Here is a 26,215-nt window from a genome sequence, read left to right as displayed (position 1 = left end):
TAGAAATGAAGTTCAGCACTGGGAAAACCCACTAAGTGCTTTTAAATTGCTAAAATGGCATTTTTCCTTTGAAGTGTGCCAAGATTTTTAGAGGTAGGGTTTAGACTGTCCATTTCATTTATGTACTACAAAAATAAGACTTTACATTTTCCTGATGCAATCCAAAACCCATCTCATCTGGTCTTGTAAGACAGGGCCATGTTTTAGCTCACATGCTAAATTATACTTCTTTTTAAACAGTAACACTGAAAACCTAGGTTTATGGTTTCAGATATATTTTGGGGGTTAGACATATATTTTTGGGTTGGAAATATAGTGTTGGGTTCTAATGCCTATTTATAAGGCTATTTGAGCTAAACAATTCCCTCCTCAGCAAGTCCCACTGCAGTCAATAGGATTGGTCTCTGGTAACATGCTGCTCAATACCAGCATAAGCAGCAAAATTCAGCTGATCTGCCACCCTGGGCTGGAAAAGAAGCAGGAAAAAGACATTTTTAATTCTGTTTATCAATATATTTCCAGGATTTCTACCTTATCCTAAATTGTTTCTGGCTTCACTAATGGAACATGTTTAATCTTCCCTATTTTTAATGTTATCCTCTACTTTCCTACCCACATCCTTCTTTTCAGAAGAAAATTCTCTCCACTGCTTCCCTCTGCAGAGACCCACTCAATCTGTTCCTCGAGGGGGAAGGGAAGGGAAGGGAAGGGAAGGGAAGGGAAGGGAAGGGAAGGGAAGGGAAGGGAAGGGAAGGAAGGGAAGGGAAGGGAAGGGAAGGAAGGGAAGGGAAGGGAAGGGAAGGGAAGGGAAGGAAGGAAGGGAAGGAAGGAAGGGAAGGGAAGGGAAGGGAAGGGAAGGGAAGGGAAGGGAAGGGAAGGGAAGGGAAGGGAAGGGAAGGGAAGGGAAGGGAAGGGAAGGGAAGGGAAGGGAAGGGAAGGGCTTAGGGTGGAGCAGGGAGTGAGGAGGGATCAGTGAGCACTGAGCCCAGCCCTCAGCCCCTCACACTGCTCCTTGTGTGGGAGGTGAAGCTGATCCTGGGGAACAGGGAAGGGCAGGGAGAAGGTATTGTTTCAGTTTCTCTTTGGTTTTTACTATGAAAACTTATTTTAACTGGCAATAACTTAGTTTCCCCACAATGGAATCTGTTCTGCACATGGAGGCCATTGCTGAGTGACCTCCCTGTGGGCACCTCAACCCATGAGCTTTTTCAGCTTATTTTCATCCCTGTCCTGGTGAGGAGTGTGGGTGAGAGAGTTTTGGGTGAGCAAGGCCAACCCACCACAGCTCCTGGCCTTAGCTGAAGTCCCTGATACATCTAAATGCACATTCTGCCACAGGGGTCAAACACACCACTTGTTGACAAATTAACTCAGACCTTAACATAAACTACTATTGTCTACAGATTATTACCCAAAGTAAATAAGAATGATAAAACCAAGCCATTGCATTGCAATACCTTTAATTAAGTGACTAGGTTTTGCTGTATTTTTCATTAAATGTTACGCATAAATGACATAGCTGTGATAATAATATATTTCAGGATTTCAGTGGTCAAGGTATTCATCCCGAAAGGTTAGATTCCAGTTTCCTCACAGGTCACAGAATAAGCTCCCTCTAGAAAAAGCTTGGTGTGGGGATGCCCTGAGTCTCTTCAGCCTGAGCTGTGCATGAGATCCTGGCAGATTGTCTAGGGTGAAAGGCAGCAGGCTGGACAGACACAGATGGTGGACTTGGTCCATCCTGTAAACTAATATGTATCCATGCCTCCCAGCGACCCCAGCAATTCCAGACATGGATTACATTATCCACAGCACAGAGCAGAGGTGCAAATTTTGATGGAATTACTCCCAAAGAAGGACACAGAAGCAATTAAATTCATATTTAAAGTTCAAAGACCATTAAAAACTTGTACTGCAAGGCATAGGAAATGAAATGATTATTAAGTGAATAATTAGAACAAAATGAGACCTTGCTTTTGACCTATTGGACATTTCAGTTTCATTTTCAACATCAAGCTGACCTGAACTGGATGGGGAACAGATGACCCACTCAGAACTGCTTTACAGAATCCACAGAATCCCTAAACTAGCACTGGAGAATTGTACCAATGGCAGGGGAATCACGGATGGTGAAGAGCTGGTGTGCTGGAGCCACTGCCACCCAGCTTGCTCTGAAAACCCATCTCAAACCCAGCAAAGCCCTTAAAATTCAATCATTTGAGTGCTTGATTTCCCAGGAATCCCAGAACTGTTTTCTTTCTTGATTTGAATACTCCCTTCCCACCTAACGTAGTATTTTTTTCCTTTTGTAAGTTTCTTAGTTTATTATTATTTTTTGCCTAGAGAACTGCCTCTCCCCAGGCTCCTCCATGGCACACGTCAGCTGCCCTTGTCACCTGCAGCCCTTTGCAGTTTGGTGTCATTTGGACATTTCATTAGCCCACTATTTCTTCTCTGTCTTCCAGATGCTAAAGAGCACTAATGCCTTCGGTAACTAATTCAACAAGTTCCTCGTGCTCAATAGACTATTGTTTGTAATATCACAGCCTTTGCTCACAATCTGTCAGCCTAATTTCAGCCCACATAGCAATGTCATTAAACAAGACGGCAGTTTTGGTACAAAGAAGCCAAGAACTGAAGGAACAAAACACCTCCTTGCTTTAAGAGATGCTTTGTAGAAAACTGATAATGCCACTGAAAAACTATTTTTGGTGTCCAAGAAAGGATGTAAACTTCCCAATGTTGATCTCATAAACCAACTGAACAGTTGGTTGGTTTTTCTTTTTTAACTACTTTCACACTGCTCTAATAGTGGGAAAATAGATTTATTCTAATGGATCAGAATTATATTCCAATACCACAGGTAACACGGTGACATGCATTAGAAACTATGGAACAGGAATTAAAACATTGATTACAGCATTTGGTTCAGATATATAAGCCATTCTAACATTTTAACACTGAAAATAAACATTTTATCTTAAGTGCAAACCACCTCTAAATCGATTTTTTTTTAATATCTGTAAAAGGTTCCATAAATTTTTTTTTGTTGCCCTTTTGCTAAACACATAGCAAGAGATAAAACTATTTAATAAGTGGGTAGACAGCAAGTTCTTCCTATGTCACAGGAGTTTCTGTGCAATGACACAGTGCATACCCTCTGCTTTGCAGTACCTGCAGCCAAGTTTCTGGGCTGAAAGAATGACATATAGAAGAGAAAGCCAGATATCACCAGTTTTGTGTAATGTACCTACCAAGAGTTTTCAGTCATGATACAACTACTGCACAGCCCTTCATGTGCACAGGTTTTATTCTGTGTATGTTGCTGGTCTGGCAATTTGTGGTATCAGTCAGAGAGACTGTTCACAACCACATTGGTTTAGTATATTCTTTTAAAATCAGAGAAAAAAAGTCGCACTAAAATATCAGCTTTGCTTTACTTCACTGGGAGTTCTCATCACCACTCCATTCCATAAATACAGAATGGTAAATATGAGATTATACAACATATTCCAAAGCCTCATCTCTAATTTGTGATTAGCATTATATTTGGGGGCTAACATTATAAACCACAAGATATTAATGGTATTTAATGTACATGTAAGATTAATGAACCGATTGAGTAATGTGACCTGCAAGGGAAAAAAACCAGGAACATTATGAGCAATAAAAATTGAACTGGTTGGCATTCTAAGACAATACTTGTTTGGGGTTTTTTTTAATAATTTCAGTGCATGTCTGGATGTCAAATGACTTTCTGACTACATCTTAAAAGTAAAACAAGCAATTTATTGGGGTAGCCAGCACTTCGCAAAACATTTTGGATTTTCTCTCCAATGCACTCTGAAGTTAGTTGTGGGGGTTTTTTTCTATTATTTTACTTTACAGAAATATTAGCACAGATCTTTTTAAACTGATGGGAAGATGTGAACAAATCAAATTCCCAAATGTCTATAAACTGACTTTCACTTAGCCTTGGGGTTTGTTTTTAAGACACACTCAATTTTCAGCCACAGTTCTGTTCAATACTCTTAGCATACTGAGAAAAGAGGAGACATACTTTCCTTTAATCATTCAAGCTAAAATTCTTAATTATATTTGCTTAAATTGCTTTGCAGAGTAACATTTAGTGCAAGGCTCTCAAAATGTGACTAGTGAAGGGGTCAATAGCATGTTTCAAGTTTCTTAAAAACCAAGAAAAAAGCCCAATGATACTATTTTATTAATCATGCAACATACACTTAGTCCTCATAAAATATTAATGTATATTGCTTCCCACATCAATAAAAAGTGTACTTTACACAAAGAAAGAAAACCTGCTTAAGAAAATGCTAGCCGAAGTTACTAAACATTCCAACAATTACCATAAAAACGCTAGAAAAGAAAATATAGATATGTTAAGCAATCCTAAAATCTCCTTAAACCGCACATTGTGCTTGCCTACAGAGAATTTTTAAGATGAAAAATAGACCTTGAGGGTCTTAGACAAGCCTGAGGCAATATAAAGAAAAAGGTCAAACACTCTGCTAAAAAGGACCGTTATCTTCAGAACAACAACTTATCAGCCAGCTTGCAGCCCTGCTTATTTACAGTTATTGGTCCCAGAGGAAGTGCACTTCAGCGCAGGGCGCGATTACTTTGTAATGAGTTTGCCAGAAATGGTAAAGGAAACTAATTTGTAACAATGTGCTGTTCCCGGCACATGAACTTTCTCAGACACTTTTTTTTTTTGTCCGGCCATGAATAACTAACTTCAGCCTCCCTAATAAGCGGTGAAAACAGAAGTGCACTAAAGCCGACTGAGAAGGGAACATAAATGCGCTGAAATATCAGTGATTATCCCTCTCAGCTGTCCATTACAGTACTCATGATGACCACCAATTCCCCTGTGGTGGATATATAGAATGCAGGTTTCAGGGGGTGGATTTGCACATGAAAATTAACACCATTTGGAAGAAAATAGCCTGCACCTGTCACAGATTAGCAACAAAAGGTCAAATGCCTCCTTTTACACCTAGAGCACTTGCATATTGTATGCCTTGCTTATAGGAGCCTAATTCTAGTTTCTTAATTCAGAAAAGTGAGCACCATGGTGAACTGAGGAGAAAAAAAAGAATTAAATCTTGGCTAAAAGCTATCAATAAATCTATTGATCAAGATACATATGAATGGAAGTAGCTGAGGCAATCTCTGTCTCTAAAAGAGGTAGTTTTTCAAAAGAGAATTACACAAAGTGCTCTTCTGTTTTTGTCAATATGCTGCCAGGTTTTGAAATGCTATTTTTCATCCACACAATAAAAATCTTGACAAGTAAGCAATAGAAAATCACTAATACACTTGCAGCTGCATTTCAATCTATACAAATTCTTTAAACAAAAACAACCAAGGAACAGATTGGAATATACATCATTTTCACCAGTTGAACCTGGGATCAAGTCCAAAATAGCCAAACAGTATTAATCTATATTTCATGCAACTCTGTATTTCACAAAATAAGGTAAAATGTTGAATATGGAATACCCTCGATGGAATTCATCCTTATAGATCATAAAACACATTGAGATGATAATGCAAAGAAATTTTATCGATATGTTCTAAATGGAACAGGAACTACAGGGACCAAGACCTGTAAAAGCTTCTCTTGAGTGAAAGATTAGATATCTTCTGAAAGGAGTGCATCTAGGAATATCAGATGTAAATTCCCACTTGCTTTATGGTCTTTGTCTGTGAAAAGAATTCATCAAAAATAGTTTGGCAATAAGTCTTGAAGAACTTCTAAATAGCATTGATTTCTAAATAGGAAAAAAAAATCTAATGAAATAGTGACGAACTCTGAAAACCCATGGCAGTTTTCGCATCACCTCCTAGATTCCTGCCCAGAGAATATGGCAGCCAGATCAAGATACCTGAAACCACAAAGCACATGATTTAAAAAAAAAACAATACAATAAAAACCACATATGCAACACCTGTAAATTATAGTTTAAATCATTAATATTGCACATATGAAGCTCTGCAACACAAAGTAATATCTACACTGACGCAGTTAAATCAATGTTCTGCAGGAAAAACCCTCAAGACTCTTCAGCAATATACTATTCTTCCAAAAACCTGATGTTCCAGTCAAAACCATAGCAATGCTCATGACTCCATTTTTGATCAAAATCCAGACTGCCTTTGAAAAATGGTCAAGACTATCAAATAGGCAAAGTATTTCAAAAGCACATGGCTTGAAAAGCTGGATGCTTCAGACTTGATTTGCAGTATCTTTTCTATCTTCCATCCTCAATTAAGCAAGTTGAAATTGTTGTTTCCATTATAAGTTTTTATCCATATTGACATCCAAAGAACAGTAAATCAGTAGTTTTTGTGGAAAGGACTGTACAGGAACAATGACAGTCTTCGGTCTTAGCAGCAGCTGGTAAAAGGCCAGGTCCCATCCCTGGAAAGGGTAAATCAGGATGTGGAACTCACAGAGGCCAAGCAATTCTGATTGAGCTTTTATTGTAAGCAGACAGTGTGATAAAATCTAATTGTGACTGACAGCACACAGAAATTCTAGGTTTACACTTTTCTTGTTTATCTATGAAAACAGCATTCAAATAAATTGCATTGATTTTTTGGGGTATATGTAAGTTATGGATCTCCCTTTGTTTATTTGTTTCTTTTGGTGTTGCTCTTAATCCATAACAATGAGAGCTTGATCTGATTTTCCACACCTTTTCAGGATCACAATCGGATACTTTTCCTCACAAGTGATGTAAGTGAGGAGCACAAGATCCATTTCCTGGGGTCATTCTGCCCATGGGCCCTGGGAGTGCAGTTACTGATTCTCAGAGGTCCCAAACAAGTGTGATGAACAAACCTTTAATTCCTTGGTATTGAGTTAAATTGCAGAAATATTAATGATGTGTGCCCTAGACTAAAACACCCACAGGAGTTTTATAAATTAAAACTTTTATCTGAATTAGAGTAGGAGGAAGAATTCTTCCACACAGAAAATTAAGAGAATTTAAAACCTTTAAGAAAGAAGGAGAAAAAGGAGAGGATCAGAAATGATCTTAAATCTATTAGTTGGATATAAAAGAATGAGGGGTGGGGTGGGGTGGGATATGCTGTGATTTATTTTGCTAAAAACAGTTATAAAAAGATTCTCATATTTTAGGAGTCTGGACAGTGCTGCCAATGGATAGTTTTAGGATGAGTTCTTCCTCTCAGAAAAAAATACTTTTCCTGGTCACAGGTGTTTGAATGATGTCTGGGCAAAAGGAAAGGGGGAATAGAAGGATTAAAATGTATTAAGTAGGTTTGTGGTTCCTCCTGCAATGAGGATACTATTGCAGAGATTTCACATTATAAATAACTGTAAAGTTCTAGCATGTGTTAATCCCAAAGGCCACCTACTGACATCACATGCAACTTTCTTTTATAGTCCAGGAGAGTAAACAATGCAATTTAGAAAGATAAAACCAGCAGCTAGAACTGGAATATGTTCTGTCTTTTCATGTTCATTAAGTAGAGCAGTCTTAATAGTAATCCCAATTTAGAGCACAGAGAAAAACAGCAACAAGTATTCCTTAATATTTAGTGATCATGACTGCTCAACAGCCACTATGAGCAAAACAGCACAATATAAAAGTAACAGATATCCCAAAATACCACAAATATCATTGTGTAAACAGCAGGCTTACATATGCATTAAGAAATTATACAATACAATCTTGCTGAAAGAATTCGATAGTTTTGATCAAACGAGATTGATATTTAATCACTTACAGCCAAAGAGCTTTATTTCAAAATTGCCCTTTTCAATAAAAACTAATGCTTTCAGTTAAAGAACCTAAAAGACCTGGTGCTGCAAAGAACAAAATGTCAATGTTCACCATGTAGGGAAACTGTAAAGTGTGGATAAAATGGAGTCAGTCTCTTGACTCCTTCCCCTACATCTGTGAGAGTCTTAGGAATCACAGAACTACCAGCAGAGCACAAGACTGCAGGACAAATGCTCCAAAAAGTCACAAAATCATGTCAATACACAAACTGGAAGTGGTAAAGCAGCAAAGCAGCAACTTAGTAAGGAGTGTTGAGTGCTTAAAAATCAGAGGCCTGTGCCCTAAGATGGCCATTGCACACTCACTACTCCAAATCCACCAAATCCCCAGAAAAACAGATTTCTCTGCTCCCTCTTTATCCATTCCCCAAAGGCCTCCAATGACAGATGGGCAGTTATTTATCCACGGCAGTGAACCTTTGTTAAAGGAAAACCAGAATACAAAGAGGTTTTGCATTAGTGTCACGAAACTCAGCTTTCTTTAACAAAGCATGTGCTCCCAAAATGGGTCTCTCACGGCTCTGCTTGCACCACCACATCTTTCAAAGCAGAGAGCTCTTAAAGGGAAAAAGCATTCGGGGAAATTTCTGTTTGGAAGTCACTTAGCATATAATGGGTGCTATCCTAAATAAATAATTAATAACTTAATAAATAAATTATCACAACGTCTGCAGCCCTAACCACGGAAGCAACCAGCGAGGCAGATGAGGGAACAGGAGCTGCAGTAGCTCTGTGGGATGAAGCATCACTGGTGTGGCACAGGCAGAAATATGTTCTAAACACTGACTCTGTTCAGGCCTGATGCTCAGTGTGCACCACTGAAATCTGTTGCTCTCTGCAGCCTCTGATGTAAAACATTCTCATATCTACCTGCTGCCTAGGCAGCACAGGTGTGCAAGAACATGCATTAAAAATGGTTGAAAATGTTAAAAGCTGTGTATTCTTTATTCTTAAGCACATCACAGCAGTTCGACTTATGTAATGCTTCCTACTCAAAGTATTCATCATTTTGCAAAGACCCTGAGAATTCTTGTAATGCAAAAGACAAGAAAGTTCTTTCATCCTACAAGAGAGGATATTCCTGTTGATTTATTACTGCACAGCAATGCTGTAATTCTGCATTTGGCCTAGTTTGGTGCCTTATACACAAAATCACCATTTTTGCAGGGGAATCCTTCCAAAGTATAACTACAGACCTGACACTTGAAAAAAAATGAATAGATGGAAATCTTCATCAGTTTGGAGACCTATAGTTATAATATATTCTCAAGGACCTCTCAGAAGTCACCAGAGCTGTAAATAAAATTGGAGGTTTTCTATTAAAGGGTATTAATGTAAAGGTTCCAGGTATTGCCTTATAAAAGAATCTTGCTTTTTGAGATGGTTCCTGGACAAGAGCCTTCTTTAACTAATAAATTACTGGGTTTATAGCTAAAATTTTCCTCATCTTATTTTTAAAAATCTTTGAAAAAAGGTACTGTAAGGATAGACTTTCCATACAAATACTGAATCAGAATAATATCTGCCCTATATACAGCCTTTTCAGAAGAAACAGTCTTAGTTTAGTTTATTACAAAACTGAATTTGATTCTCTATGCTATTATCAATCTAGTCACAAAAACAGTTTGGGGGCTAGAAATGTTATTCTCATTCAGTACATTAATCCCATCATTTCATTGCCTAAAAGTGATATCTTACCATATAATCTCCATGATAAAATTTACAGATAGACTTTCCTGCAGTCTGGGTACATTTTTAGCCATTTCATCAGATTAGACTGATACACAACTTTTCTGCTCATCTCCTCCTCCTCTGTAGCTCCTACTCTGACATTCTTTTGTAGAACAAGGTGATTTCTCTACTTTTCTCTTTATTATACAGCATTTTGATCCTTCTGTAGGTAATGGGACTTGCTCCTGTATTTTCACTTATATAATTTTCAGACTCCTGTGTCTTGCTATTTTCCTTTCCTCCAGACACCAGCCTGTTCTAGAAGTCCCCTTGATTTTCAGACTTACCAATATTTATGAAATGCCAATACTGTTCACATCCTAACTACATTATGTTGGATTGTTTTTATAATTCTGCTAGAATTTATACAGGCCTTTGTAACTGTACCCACATGATTGTAGCAGAAAACTGCTTACCCTCACTTATCTTTGTTTAGTTAAAGCTTAAATTAGAACTTAAAAAACTATCTAGTTGATGTTGTTTTTTCAATCAGAAGTGATAATTTAAATATTGACATTTTAAATGGCACCAACATGTTTTTGATTCCTGCTATGGTTACAATTTTTTTTTAATCTAAATGTCTGTCTTAATTTTGTTGGGGTTTTGGTGGGGTTTTTTGGCTTTTTTTATTTTGCTGAATCCAGAAGCGTTTCCTTTCATTTCAAAGTATTTCTATGTTTGTAGTAAATTAAACATTAATCTTTCTCTGCAAATGTCAAGTGATATTTAAATGTTTTTCTGGCAGATAAATGATTATTAATATTAATGCAATAAAATCACAGCTCTTTGTCCTTTCTTTGATATTTAAGAAAAAATTAAGAATGTCAAAACAGTTCTGCAAAAAGAGAATTCATTGGTCTACCATCCACTCTTCATTAGCCTGAGAGGTAAAAAATTACTGATCTTGTGAGACAATGTGTTTATAGAATCAGAAAGAGTTGAAAATGAATTACTCTATCAGTGTTAGAGTGTGCATCACTTCAATGTGAAAATGCCTTGTTAAAGTTCATTTTAATTTAAAGCCCCCTTTTGTCATTCAAAAAGCTTTAGCACAACGAAAGAATCTTTGTCACTTTCATAATTAGCCCCTCTTGCACTAAATGAGAATAAAATCTGATCAGAAGTCCATACAGGCAAGGTCATAAATCAAAGAGAAAAGCTCCACAACAGTCCTGTAAGATGTCCAAAGGCACACACAGCTTGGAATTAAAGCACTGTAGTCAGGATCCACTCCCAGAAACGCAGCACAAAAAAAGCCCCAATAATATCTGTTTGACAGGCTAAATTTATCTCCATATTCTGTAGCCCTATAAACACATTTTGCTGTTTAGATACAAAAGCAATTTCAGCACCAAGGACAATCCAGGAAAGCAAACAGCTGTTAAAGTGCTACTATCACCATTTGCCAAGCAAAGTCAAATTAATTTAACTTAATGCTCTCACTTCAAACTGAGGCAGTAAAACAAAAAAAAAAACAACCAAAAAAGAGCCACATATGATAATTGTCATAAAGCAGGAACAAAAGTTGTATTAACAGAAAAAAACTCCGCAGGAAATCAAGTTAAATTTTCTCCATAGAAGTGAGTCTGCAGCCCAGCTCAAATGCAAACTGGATTTATTCCACTTATTTTCATTTTCAGAGGAAAGTAAAAAGACATTTTGAAAGATGTAATAAAATTCTCAACCTTGGACAGTTATGGAGAGAGTGACAGCACATCACTCTCTCTACTCAGGGATCATCAGAACGCCAACAGATACCCAAGCCATCAACATATTATTTTACTCCCCATGTTAACAAAAAATGAGGATTTCATCAGAAAATGATGCCTAAAACATGGGGAGAGAGGAGGGCAAGGAGAGGGCAAAGTAGCAAGTTGAGGGGAAGAGTTATAAAGTGGCAGCCAGCAATGAGAATTTGTATTCTACAATAGATACACCTTTTACAATTCGATGTATTTTGTTAATATTAAATGTTAACTTTAAATATTAATCACCTGGGAGTATTTTTAAAACAGCTACATCCATCCAAACAGGAATTTTCAGGAAAATGCACATTCATATCCATGAAGTTTACATATATATGTAGACGTATCCCTCTACCTTCAAATACACTGCTATGTACATTAAAATTGCGCAACTTTGCTTTATGAGGTTTTGGGTTTTAACCTTATTTTCTCAGCAGAGCCAAGCTGGTAAAGTCTGATATCCACAGGCACAAACAGCTTGGAATTAAAGCACTGTAGTCAGGATCCACTCCCAGAAACACAGCACAAAAAAAGCCCCAATAATATCTGTTTGACAGGCTAAAAAAACACTGAACTTCTCACGTTGGTTCAGGTATTGAGCACCCAAGTTCCCCCTGGACACGACTCCCTGTGCTTGAGGCACAAAAGAAATGTGATTTCCCTTGTCTGTCAGACACACAGGTATCTAAAAAGTGCAATTTGCAAACTTCCATACAAGCAAAGCAAGCCTGGGAACTGCGAGGAGGGTGTGCAGGTGATTAGGGAAAGAAAATGGATTTAAGATGGATGGGATGAGAATCTGAGTCAGACATTATTGAAATTGAACTGCCTAGTTCTTTTCCTTATTAGGGAGTATTCAAAAAAGCCAATAACGCTTTTAAACAAAAAGCAGGCTTTCTTACTATATAATAAGCTAGATTAATCGGCTTTTAAATACAGAAAACTCAACATTATTAAGTATGAAGGAATAAAAATCAAAACAGAAGTCCCTTGCCCACTCTGCTCTCGCTATGACTTTTCACCTTTATCTGAAATTCACAAAATGTGGCAGAAACTATGATTTTAAAGCCAATCACATCACATACTGACTTTTTCTGCTCTTCTAATAATTCTTTGATATCCAGAAGTTTCTAGCCTACCAAGACGCCCACTTAAGCTTGATTTAGGATTCTAATTAAGTGGATTAAACTTAAATTTTCTTTTACTTGACTGCATCTCCCAATGTTTTTCTCACTGGGTAGGAACATACTTTTCCAAAAAGCATTTTAAAAAATCTAAAAAAAAAAAAAAAGTAGATTTTCAAAACAGACAAAATTTTCTCACGACTAATTTTTTAACCCAGGAAAAAATCAGTGTTACTAAAGCCATTAATACATAAATAACCTTACAGTGATTGTTGAGTTATATTATTATTTCTCATGGACTTGAAGTAACCTTGATCAATTATATAGATCCAATGTTGCTTCTGACTCTTCAAAGGCAGGGAGATCCACACACTTAGCAGTACTATTTTTATTCAAAATTAGTCTGAATTTCTAAAGAGAGGTGCCCATTTATGTAAGAATGTAAAGAAATATCAAAACTTTTCAGTTAAAAATAACAAAACACGTTACTTCTGTTACATACTATATTTTACTTTCAGTAGTATAGCCTGACAATAGAAGAATATGCTGAGACAATATGAGCTCTTTAGAACATAATGCACATTAACTATGAGATAAAGGGTTTAATTAAAATTACTTCTTTAAATGTATCCATGGTTAATTTGAATTTTCAGTTGGAATCAATATGTATGTGCTCTACAACACATTCATTATGACATACAAAAATCTTTTTCTTATTAAATGCAATGAAAAATTGCATTATGAAACAGTGAGCAAGGAGTTACATAACAAAACAATTATCACCTTAAGAAGCAGGTAATGATTTGTGGTTCCTAATTTTAATAACATTCTAGTACCTATACCTCAATAACATGTATATCTTTGGTTTATTTACTCAGAAGTGAAAAATCAGATATTTAATGTGTTAGTCAAAAAAAGTTTTACGTGTTACCATCAACAGCGAAAAACTTTTAAATAAAAAAACTAACAAACATCACTAGCTTTAACCAAATATACCTGCTTTTTCAAAAGCCAGTCGTCAAAACCAGGAACTTTTATGATGTCTGTATATTCATTTTCATATTTTTACCACACTGACAGGAAAACATTACCTCTGTGACTGAAAGATGACTTTCTGTCACACTGCTGATGTGAAAGGCAGTCAGCAACAGAAGGACCTTTGGCTTTAGAACATCCCAGACTCACAGGAAACATGGCACTCCCACTGTCCCCTCTAGAGATGGAAATAGTTTATACTTTGGGAATTATAATTAGAATTTAAAAGACTTCCAATTCTCAACAGGTGAGCAGATTGGTATAGTTACTAGGATAACAGGGGTGTTATAAATTCAATTTATAAACTCTTTTACAAATAAGAATATAAATAGGGGATATCAGGAGACCTCAAGGGTTAGCAGCTGTATTTTCTTTTTTTAAAAAACTAACTATTTGTAGTCAGCAAAGTGATTTTGTTAAGCTCATATAAAACTTCACTAGCAAAAATCAATTCTATACACAACAAGGGATTTGGCCTCAGTTTACAGCACAGGGATCCCAGAGCCATATAAATATTGGTGTTCCTTTTTTTCCTCTTTCTCTCCTATTATTTTTGCATTTTCTGGTGCAAATACATGCAGGTTAATTAAGAATACTAATAATAAAGAAGTTTATTTTATTTGGTTAGACTTTCTTGGTGTTGAAATCTTCCAGCAAGATTTTAAATAATTCCCAAACATTATCTTTCCAATGTAGCATCCACAGTAAAATGACATTGGATTCCATATTAATCAGCCAACACTGAATTTTCTCCACATTTTCTAGTTCATACACTTCAGACTTTTATTTTGTTAAAATAAACTAGTCTATATTTGCTCTGTGAATTCATGTAGATAAAAAAAGACTAAATCACAATTATCAAATTATAGTAATACAACTTTCTGGTTTCAGCATTCTTCCTTTCTCAGAAGAACCAACAATTTAACACATGTCTTCCAGTTATTATTATCAGTTAACAAAGCTTGTTACAGTACTGTCAAAGAACACAATATTGCTTTTCTCCCCATCTAGGTTAAATCAGCCAAAACTGAATAGGTTGCAAAAGATAATGCTTGTTCTCCCTCCTCTTTCTTTACTCAGCTGGTTCATTCTTCATTAGTCTGAGTCAGAGGAGATAACCTAACACAATTTTTCCAACAGTATTTAAGTTTCCCTGCACCACTGAAATAATATCAGTTATTGTTACATTCTATCTGAAAGAGTATCTATTATTCCTAATATCTGTTGAAGCATGGCAGACTATAAAATAGCATCCCTACAAAGGAAAGTCCGTCTTATCCACCGTGATTCAGGATGACACATACTTTGTTCAGTTTTAAAGAGTAATCAAAGGTGTGGGCTTAAATCCAATTAGTGTGCTTCAAAGCAGACAATGTCAAAATGCTTCAAATGGTGATTCTACTGTGTAACACTGAAGCTCTGAACTTCTGGGAGCCTCAGATTTCTGGAACTGTAAAATGGAAACAGAAGTACCTTGTAAAGCACACGGTGATCTCCTGCAGTAAAAGACTACAAGCATTAAGTTATTATTAACTTGGCTAACATTCTAAATAGAAAATAAAATTAGAGGTCTCTGAAGTCATGTATTCACATCCTAAGCAGTATCTAGCTCTGCAGACATATGGGACAGACACTTTTAATTGAACTTCTTGTAATCACTGAGAATGCTCTTCTCTTCCTGCCATTTAATCAGTCCTGTCTCCTCTGGCATTCATTCTCACTGACCTCTGGCCCACCAAGTGACAGAACATTTTCCCACTCACCACAGGACTATTCATTCATAGAAAGTTCCACAAGCTTATGGTCTGACACAAAACCAATTGTAGTTATGAAGTTGTAGTTATGCAGAGATTTTTTCACAGATTTCTGCCCCAGACCAGGCACTGAAGATTTGGCCTCTATCAACGTAGATCCCCCAAGCTAGAGAAAATATTTAGAGTGCACCGCTGAAGTTGGAGTTTTGGGTAGGAAACATTTCCTGTCCAAAAGAACATGCAGACTGATTAAGGACAAATGATCACCAAACATCAGGACAATAGTTCTGGATCCCAGTTCCCTTAAATATTAAATATATATACACACAAATTTAAAAACCGGGAAGAATTTTGTAAAGGCAGATTTAAAAGAATCTTTCAAGGAAGGGATACTGGTAGAGGAAATCATGTGAAAATGGGACGCCTTGACTGAAATAAAATGGAAAAAATGTTGACTGATGAAAATGAAATGCAAATATGAGGGAAGGAAATAAATGGATCACTAAATCCAAAAGGACAAAGAAGAGCACACAGACAGGAATAATGAAAAACAAAACAAATGCTAATGGCAGACCAATGGAGTCCTAGAGATGATGATAACAAGGTTTAATTTGATACAGCATTTAATGTACAGGCTCAAGAAGTGAGGCTCAACATTCTCTCAACATACAAAAGAAGATACTTCAGCAATAACATTTACACAAATGCAGAAAGGAAAGAGAAATAACAGGCAGGATAGCACAGTGATAATCAAGTAAGAGGATGACAAGTGTTTGGGATGAGTGAGAATGAACCTGAAGCTGCTGAAACAGAAGGACCACAGAAAATACATGCAGTAATAACCAAAAGTCAAGTTCCAACTTGCTATCAGCTTTCATTTTTCAGATGAAAGCATAAATTAATTACACCATTGCTGGCCCATTCCTCCTCTTAACTCCACTGCTCTACTCGTAGAGCTCATCCACAATCCATCACCCCAACAAGCTCAGGCACAAAGCTGTGATGTTCTGACAGCAGTGGATCTGTAATAGCACAAAACTCCAGAGTGAACTCACCCTCTCAGTATTTATCCAGTCTCAAGACATTTTTGCTGTGCTAACAGAGCTAAACAACCTCATTAGACTGTGCCTACACAAATGCCATCAGCCCAGTGAAGGTACATGTGCACTTTTATGTTGCATTGAAGGTATTTTGTTATGCAACTTAACAGTAATATGAAATCTATATGTATAGCCTTATATAATCGGAGCCTAATATAATAAAAACTGCAAGGAAGAAGAAAGACCAAAAACAGAACACAAGTGTAAAAAAAATTCTTAGTCAATCATTCCAAAAACACACTGTGAACATTATTTCTTAAGCTGACCACCAAAATACTGAAAGGAAAAACAAAAAAACCTGGATGTATTATTCCTCAGCTCTCTATATTTTATATTGCGTTCATGAGAAAGGCTTAAAAGTTTTTCACATCAGAAATATGACATTCATTTACAATCTTAAAAAAGGCTACTAAAAATGAATTATTCATCATGTAGTACAGTAGCAACAATAAACATTCAAACCCTTTTTTTTTAAAAAACGTAATAAATTATACTTTTTATGAAAAAGCTACAGTTTCAGATGAGAGAAATAGAGATGTGATTCTACAAGAAACTGTTAGAATTCAGTAATAATCCTTAATATATTATGGTAATTTACCTTCATATTATGCTACTGTAGTAGACACTGGAATTCCAGTAGCTGTCTAAAGAACACACAGTGATAATTTATGGTTTGTTCCCAGTTTGTTTTCAGAAATACAAATACTAAATCAAAATTAGCATGCTAAAGGCTGAACCTAGAAGGCAATTAGGTTACTAAATAGCATCAATAAATGCAAAATGAAGCTCTGCATGTATCCAAAATAATGTTTCCCACCTAATAACTTGTATCCAAATTCCTGTTAGGCTGAGCAAAATATTCTAAAATATTTTCTCCTGAAATCAGATAGTATCTGTCCAAGAATAAAAATACTTTTTGTTTATGCAGAAACACCTCTTCTGAAGTATGTTTTCCAACCAGCATTCTTTCAAAAGTACAGACCACTGTTTATTTCACAGTGTTTTGTCTCTTCTTGCATTAGAGTGGCAGCTCAAACAAGCAAAGATCTTAATTTGGCTTGTTAACTTTGGAACAGCAGGCAGTTGAGAATTTTTAAGTGATTTAACAAACAAGAACAGAATCTATCTGAAGTGTATTCTAATTTCAGGGTAAAAAAATAAAGCGAGTGTTAATGTTGAGAGTGATCTCTGAGGGATTTCTGGAGATTGTCTAGTCCTAGAACAGGGTCAGCAAGAGAAGGTTGCTGTATCTACTCAGGTTTTGAACACCTCTGTGGATGGAGACTCCACAGCCCCTCTGGGCAGCCTGTGCCAGTGTCTGCAGCCCACTGACAGAAAAAGTCACACATGACCACACAGAGGTAGGATTTATGAGTAAAGGCTGAGGGAGCTGAGCCTGTTCACCCCTGGGAAGAGATGACTGAGAGAGAACCTCATCCATGTCCATCAGTGTCTGCAGAGAGGGGTCAGAGCAGGGACCAGGCTCTGTCCATGGTGCCCAGCAATGGGACAAGAGGACCTGGCAGAAATTGATGCACAGGAAGTTCCACTTGGACATGAGGAAGAATTTTACTTTGTGGTGACCAAGCACTGGAACAGATTGATCAAAGAGGGTCTGGAGTGTGAGAAGGAAGTCCAAGAAGCATTGCTCTCCCAGTTGGTGCTGCCTGAGCCCTGTCCTGAGCAAAGAGCAGTTCCACAAGTTCTGGTCACACAGAGATGCAGCAGCTCAGCACTGCTGTGCCTATGGCCAGCAGCCCTGCCAGGGCAGGCACTCAGGCCAACCTTTCAAATGGCTTTTCTCTGCTTTAGTCTCTCTCCTTCAGTTCCCCTATTCTTTATAACATCCCTGTTTGATCAAATCTACTAGACATGATACAAGATATGAAATTTCCTACATTTCATTCTGAATTTGGCTCACACGGATCTGATGCAAAGCACTCTTAACGTTTCTCAGCCATTTTGCACTCATTTCTCACAGATGAAATTCACTACAAAAGGCACTAGGCAGTCAAGAACCAGGGCTTTTGTGCTCCTGTCTTCTGCAAAACAGGGATAATATTACAGGTTACTGAACTAACTGAACAAAATACCACTATTTAGTCAAGCAGAATATTTCAATGTTCTCCCAGACGAAAATAAAGCCTTTCCAATACCTCTTAGCTCCCAAATATTTACTGTTCTGATGCCACTTCCTCTTTTATTCTGAGTACAGCCATTCCTTGTGATAGTCTGTATATCATCTCCATAAGCAGAGTAAAGAACACTTCAATTTCTCCTGTTTCTGAAGGGCTCTGATTTAAAAAGACAGAGGTTAAGCACATAAACAGGACAGGGAAGGCAGAGTACTACTTTCAGGAAATAGCAAGAAGAAGCATTGCTGGCAAAAAAAACAATGCCAAGATTATTCCACTGGCACTGCTCTACTCTGTTCCCTGGCTTTGAGAACCCAGCAAGATGAAATTCTGGAAGGGTGGTTGGCAGCTCTTTTAAAGGCTCAAAATCAGATCAAAACCTAAGGTACAGTGAAGATCTGCACTGCACCCATAGGAAGAGGTTGACCTGGACCTACCAATCACTCAAAACTAACACAATTCTCTATTTTAAGAAGCAGTTATTCAAAGCAATTATTTCCTTAGTCAGTAACTGAGGCAGAGGTCACCTGTTATTCTATAGAGTAACCACAGATTTATTCAAATCCAGGGATGGTATATGAGAAGAATTTGGCATCTCCTCATCAGTGACTTCCCATACGTCAAAAAATTTTTAGGTACAGCACAAACTCACCTAGATTTTTTCCTTCATACTTTCAACTGTCCCAGGCTTCTATTGTGTCACTTTATATCCATACATCTATACATTAACTGAGTGATTAACTGATGTCACATTCATGTTCATATTAACATGTGCCGTTTGAAATAAACACAGCTGCATTTATGTCAATGATTTTATATTCAAATATATCTGATTATGCTGGAATAAACACAGCTGCATTTATTTCAGTGATTGTACATTCAGATAAGGATATTTGTTCAGTGTAATGTAATGTTCCTTCACACTGGCAGGGACATTGCTATTCTTTCTTGTATTTCTCTCTATCATTTTTCCAGATGGAAAATTTTGAACAGAGCAAGAAAAATGGAAACTGGAAAATTTATCTCAGAACCTGATATGTAGAAAAATCCTTTTGCTTATTCTCAAAAATTACTTAACCATCTTTGTATAAAGTATCTTTGCTCTTGAGGGTCTTTTTTAATTCTTTCTCTGTCAAACAAGAAGCTCACAAAAATCCCATGAAAACTTTAACATCTGATGGAAATGTAAGTACCAGGAATGTGTGAAATCTTAACAATGGATCTGCATCAGGTCTACTTCTGGACAACACCATCTTCAGCCACTGTCCTCCTAAGAGAATAGTTTGAATGGAAACAAGAACTGTAAGATCTTCCTTCCTATTATTTAATCATAGTGCAGTTTTGCATTATGTTAATTTTGGCTTGCAACTACAACCGCTGATCTGTTTTTAGAAAATAATAGAATATTATTATATGTACTAACAGTGATTAACCATTTAATCAGATGTATGTACCAAGTGAGATCAAGGTCCAGCTCAGGAACTGCCAGAAGTGGATCCCTAGAGAAGAGCATAGGAAAAAACCCAATTGTTTGAAGACACCTCCCAGTGCAACTCCCTAATTTACAATGTAAAGTTTATGAACCTTCTGAGCCAGAAATGGTGTCAGTGTTTAGTAGCTCTCAACTGATTTTTCCTTCCTGGTCTTGTCAGTTGGTTGGGGTTTTTTTGTTGAAAGCATGACACATGTCAGGTTTTAGCATCCACAATGTCCTGCAGGAAGAAGTTCCAAGGCTTAATTAAACAACATGTTAGGAACTGTTCTCCTTTGTTTGCTTTCAGCATATTAACTGCTAGTTTCATTTGATGGCCCTTAGTTTTCGTACAAAGAGAACAGACAGGGAAACACCAATACTTTAACTAGAAATCATGATTTTACAGACCTTTAATATATTATTCCTCACTTGTCTCTTTTCCAGACTAGGGATCCATACTGTATTTGGTTGTTTCTTACGCTGAGGCTGTTGAAAATCCACTCTGAACCTACAATATCTGATCAGACATTTCTGCTTTCACTTCCAGTTGCTTATTCTGTTCCCTTTTGAGTCAAACAGCAAATCAACACGTGTGCTTTTATACCAGCTGAGGAGATGCAAACACATGGCAAGAGGCAGGAGGAAAGGACTGGTCCTGAAGAAGGTAGCGTGAGAATCAGGTGGTAAACCGACTGTGAAAATTGTAATCAGCACAACTACTGCAATTAACATCCTAATTCCTTAATCTTGCTGTTATACTAATACTTCCTGCATTTTCATTAGTTCCACAGGTCATTAATATCTATTTCCCACAAGTTATGCTATCTGACTAATGCCATATGTGTTGGCTGGTATCACATTGAAACTGAGCACTCCCCATTTGTAAATATGTCTTCCATACTATATCTGTTTAGATATTTAAAAGGTTAATATTTAGTTCCATTTGCAATGCTGACCTAGCAAGAAAGAAATTAATTTGGCATTACAGCAGTAACATCAATTTCCCATGTAACTTTAGTAATGCATTTACTGGAAAGAGATTAATATCAATTCCATAAATCATTCACATGCTTTTTCCGGAGTTTCAGACATCTGAGTAATGTCATATATGTTAACTGATATCACTCTGTGCATGCTACATCCATTAATCTATGCCTAGTGTCATCATTAAAACACACCAAAAAAATTAAAATCAATCTTTTGCTCTTACTTTTTTTCTGACTTCTAACTTGCAGTAGTCCAAAGGTATTGATACTCTGATAGAGTAACACTGCTCTGAACTGGGAACAAACATGTTCAGAAACGGGAAACATTTGCTAAATTATCCCTATTGGTAGCAATAACCACTTAATGTCTTTCTCTGAAATGTGGCATAAATTACTGTCAAAAAATAAGGAAATAACTAAAAGGTTTCATTAATCAGACACACCTTGATGCCACAAAAGCAGGCTGAAAACAGACATCATTACTGAAATAACATAGTGACTTTCATTCCTTTGTTTCTCCTTTACAGTTGAGTATCCTTGTAGAAGTGAAAGCCAGAAACAGTCCTACCTGACTAAGTGATTCTAGATATACATGAGAGATTATAACACAGGAAATTTGGAATAACAACTAGTTTTTTCCCCAAAATACAGTTTAGTCTTCTATTAAAAGTGTTTGCACTGGAAGCAAGCATTCATATACAGCTTTTGCACTTTTTATTTCTACTCATGTGCCATTATGACATTTTTGTATATTGCTCTATTCCTGTTCTAGGATGTCATAGCTGTACTACTGAAGTCAAGGGGAAGAAGAGTTTTTCTTTCATTTAAACATAAACACACAGAGGGTCAGATTGTTCAAAAATTTTTGGAAGCACATTACAATTCTATATTAGATGGCAAAAATACAACTATTTCCTAGGTTCAGGGGTTTTTTTAACATACTGCTAACAGAATCATCTTCTGCGTTGTGTTAGTTTTAATTTTTTAACTTTTTATAACCAAAAATGTCCACTTCAGAAAATGTTTTGCAAATCAAATATTACAGTGTTTTACTCACCACAACTAAGATTAATCTCCCCTAATTTTAGCTGTCTAAAGTTACATGTCAAGTCTTACCAACTGGGGCACAAGCACCCCCAAAGGGCAATCCATCCCATATTATCTGTGCTTTTGTTCAAAAGATATCTTTCATGGTAAAGCTCAATGGCCTATTTCACGCCTGTAAGTGGTTACAATGAGATCAGCGGAATTACAATCACTTACTGCAATTTTGAGTGTTGTGCAAAGTGTTTTATAAGTACATTATCCTATTTTTGAAATATAGAAAGATATTTAAAACCTTAACAAAAAATGATACGAGGGTACTTCTCAGTCATATGAGATCTCTTCATACATTGCAAGTTTTAACTTTTTCCAGCTGATTAATATCATTTGCAATCCATCAGCACTGAATTTTTTATCAGGATTCTAATGAAAAATATTCTATGAACCTGATGTAGGAAAAGACAAACTAATGTTTGTGAATCATTTTCATTGCAAGGTGGTGGTACAGCAGTTAACATAATTTGAGGCTTACAGTAATTGAGATTGAATCTAAAATTTTACAAAACTTTAATTACAACCTTTTGAATATGAACCACAATACAGAAATTACCCAATCATAACATTTTTTCATAAAAAAATAAGAATTCATCCAAAGGATAGAAGATTTAATGACTCTTGGCGGAGTTCCACTTTTTGGTTGAAATGAGAATAAAAGCAGACAGCAGCTTCATTTCTAATTTCAAGAAACACAGTATTTTTTAACAGTTAAACAGCATTATATTTGACTAACAAGCCAAAATATATATTTTCAAAGCCTTATTAAAAGCCCCTATATTTAACAGTGTGAATGCTGAGATTTACAAACCTCTGTGAGCCAACACTGCTCCTTCAATTCTCAAAAGTAATTATAAAACAAGCAATTTGAGCCACGAGCAGCAGAAACTGTCGAGCCTGGGGTTTTTAACTCTCCTCACAGCACATCCCAGTCTGCAGCCCAACTCCAGCTTCCTCCCACATTCCCTGGGACATCCCAGCAGGGCAGCCAGAAGGACTGGGAGCACCCAGGAGAGTGCACAGGGCAGAGCCACCCTTGGGACAAGGCAGCCTGGGTGACACCAAGCAAAAGGAACAACATTTGAACTTCCCTGGCGTTTTTCTGCAGCAAAGACACAGCTGGCAGTGTCAGCCCAAGTGTTTCATCTGCCAGTTCTCTCCATGGAGAGCCCAGGGAGGCAAAAGCTAAAGACAATCAGAGTCCACCTCAGAATCAGCCTGGGATGGAGCCAGGAAGGCAACTTGTGGCCACACACAGCAAATGGACTTTGCACAGTGAGAAAAATGTGTGGTTTTTAAGGGCTGAGGCATTTGTTTTATGCTTTCTTTGTTCACTTTGCAAAATACATGTGAAAAGCTTTTTGTGGATCATGTTAAATTAATTAATTAAAAATCTGTGACCTCATGCAGAAGCAAAGCTACTGCAGATATGTAAGCTCCCAGGGAAACAACTGACTCTCAGCACTGGAGGTATCATCTCCAAAAATGTCTCATACAGTTAAAATGACTAAGCAAATCAAACAGCTCTTAGCCACAATACAGAATTGGCTGCTGACTTAATGGATGCCATCAGGAATTACATGCACTGAAGCAACACAAGACAGTAAAGGCAGCTGGCTAAACTAAATTTTGAAGTCCTTTAGATAAAATGTCTGAAATACAAACTCACATTGAGTATGAAATGCCTGAAGAACATTTTCATACCAAGATCTGGGCCTTCCTCAAACAGGAAGGACTTCTTTGCATAGCAGAAGCAAATACATCCTTTTACCCAGAGCACTATATTCTGCAAAATCCCATTCAGACAGAACAGTAGGTAGGATGAGAGGTGAACATTTGCACAGTCGTGCATTGCTGCTAAACTGAAACTGTGTTAATAATGTAATGAATTAATGAATATTAGGAAACAGAATTACAACTGACCAAATGTATACAGAATTACAACTGACCAAATGTATTTCAGATGTGGGATTTATTTCCTTGAAATTTGTTCTGTGCATAGGTAACTGGCCTTCCATTTTCCCCTGAAACTAGCTCATCTTTCTTGTGAAAACCAACACTATCCAAAAAGTATGTTGTGGTATGCAAGAAATTTAAATTTTCATCAGTTTCTTTTATGCTAATGATAAATCAAGGTAAAAAGTTTCTCTTGGCCATATATATTCTTAAATATTAATAAAGATAACAAGGAAGATTCCAGTCAGAACACTAGCTTGAACTATGGGAAACACAAATTCCTGACATATTTGCAAGCTGATAATTCTCTCTCTTCTTTACTCCTCTGTCTGTTATTAATATGATGAAGGGCTCAGGCACCATTCTTCATTTTCAGTGATTGCATTTATTTTACAGCAATGATTTTTTCTCTAGCAATAGATTCATTTAGGGTAAGTAAAGTGCAAGCCACCACCTGGTTAGGAGCTCTCCTTCTGAAAAGGACCTGGACAGTCTAAGGGATCACAAGTTTTATAGAAATCAACAGTACCATGCTATTGTGAAGAAGATTGGACTGTCACATAGCAGAAGTAAATAGATTGCAAGGCATGTCATGTAATAAACTCTACATAGTATTGGCACCAGCTTATCTGAGTATCATGCTCACCTTGGACCACTGCCAATCAAGAAAGGCACAAAACAGCTGGAGACAGGCCAGAGGAAATAAAGAATGAGAGAAAATTTGGAAAATGGGAGCGCTATGGAGCCATTGAAAAAAATAGCAGTTATTTAACCTGAGGAGGGAAAGGCCAAGGAAAGATATGATAGCAGCTTTCCATTAAGTCAAAGAAGAAAGGAATAATCTGCTTTCTGGGCCTATAGGACTGGACAAGAATTAATGCCTTTTTGGTAAGAACATTTCTACATGGAAGGAAAATGTTCCTTATATTGAGCAAATTGCAGTGTTAGAATGGATTGCTGCTTTCTCATCGAAACTTGCTGAAAGTCTCTGAAGAAAGATAAACATCTGTCAGGAATAGCAAAAATAGTGTATTTTGCCTCTCAACAACAGAATGGACCAAAAAGAAATCCCAGTGCCCATTTCAATTCTATTTTTTATGATTTTTTGAAAGCACAGCACTTCAAAATAGCAAACTGGACATTGGTTTTCAGACTAGATAAAAACACACCTCTGTCTCAAACAAATTCATATTTTTCATGGCTATTTAATACAATAGTGATAGCACTTACAAAAACGAAACCACATTAAATAGCATTTCTTCTGTACATATGAACATTTTCCTTGATTTCTACAAGTTTAATACTCTTTCTCTATTTCTGGAATGTGTTTACTTCCATTTCTACAATATAAACCCCAGAGCTGGGGCAGTACTGCAGGTGGGATCAGTTTTACTATCTGTTCTTTGAAAAAGGCCATTTCAGCAGGATATTACCATTTTAAGGTGGTACTCAAAGAGCATCAATGCAATCTTATAAGCGTTGTATCCTACTGTTTGGACAATAGGATGGGATAGATTTCAACATGAATAACAATTTTGTAAGTTATCCAATACCAGTTAATTTGCTTTGACCAGTAAAGGTACTCTAAGCAATTACTTAGCTGGCATAGAACAAAGGATAAAGTGAATTTACATGTGAAGTGTACACAATATTACTCTCATTCTTGCTAATACATTGTCATCATGAGAAAGTAAATGAAGGTATTAATTTCATTCATATTTCTGTTTTGGAAGTGTCTGAATATGCAAAGCAACAGCACAGCCTCATCATGCTACAATGTAAATAAACAGTATTTCAAATAGCACCTGCTTCTCTCACATTCTATTATTACCAAAGTATATAAAGTATGAACATTACCTTTGAACTGAATAAATGTTTTAATTTAAAAACATCATTAATTCCATTGTTCAAAAACTGGAATTAAACCATCATGCAGTGACTCACAATACTTCACAAATAATTTGATGACTGCTACTGATCTTTTTCATTGCAGAGAAGCTTAGCACAATAAAATAAATTTCCCAGCTTGGACATGATTCATTTCATAAGCCATTTTCTGATAAAAATTGCAAAAAACCCATATAACTATTATGAAATAGAACCCAAAGTATTTTTAAAGATACGTAACTATTGTCTGAACCTTCAGAGACACACCTAAAAATAAAAGATACTCTTTATTATTCACTGCATCATTTGCACTTTTTACATAATATAATCACAGGATTGAAATAACTCAATTTAATATT

The 26,215-nt window shown here is 36.6% G+C and overlaps 1 protein-coding gene across 2 annotated transcripts in view; it reads right to left on the bottom strand.

Moving 5' to 3' along the window:
• The window catches only part of BEND5 (BEN domain containing 5), an 860,026-nt gene that overhangs the window by 815,686 nt on the left and 18,125 nt on the right, over positions 1–26,215 (bottom strand). The window lies entirely within an intron of this gene.

Source organism: Lichenostomus cassidix, chromosome 8, assembly GCF_008360975.1.
Source record: "Lichenostomus cassidix isolate B80296 chromosome 8, HeHo_3.0, whole genome shotgun sequence".
Classification (NCBI taxonomy): Eukaryota; Metazoa; Chordata; class Aves; order Passeriformes; family Meliphagidae; genus Lichenostomus; species Lichenostomus cassidix.
The sequence above is the reverse complement of the archived record's forward strand: the minus strand, read 5'-3'. Positions and strand labels throughout refer to the sequence as shown.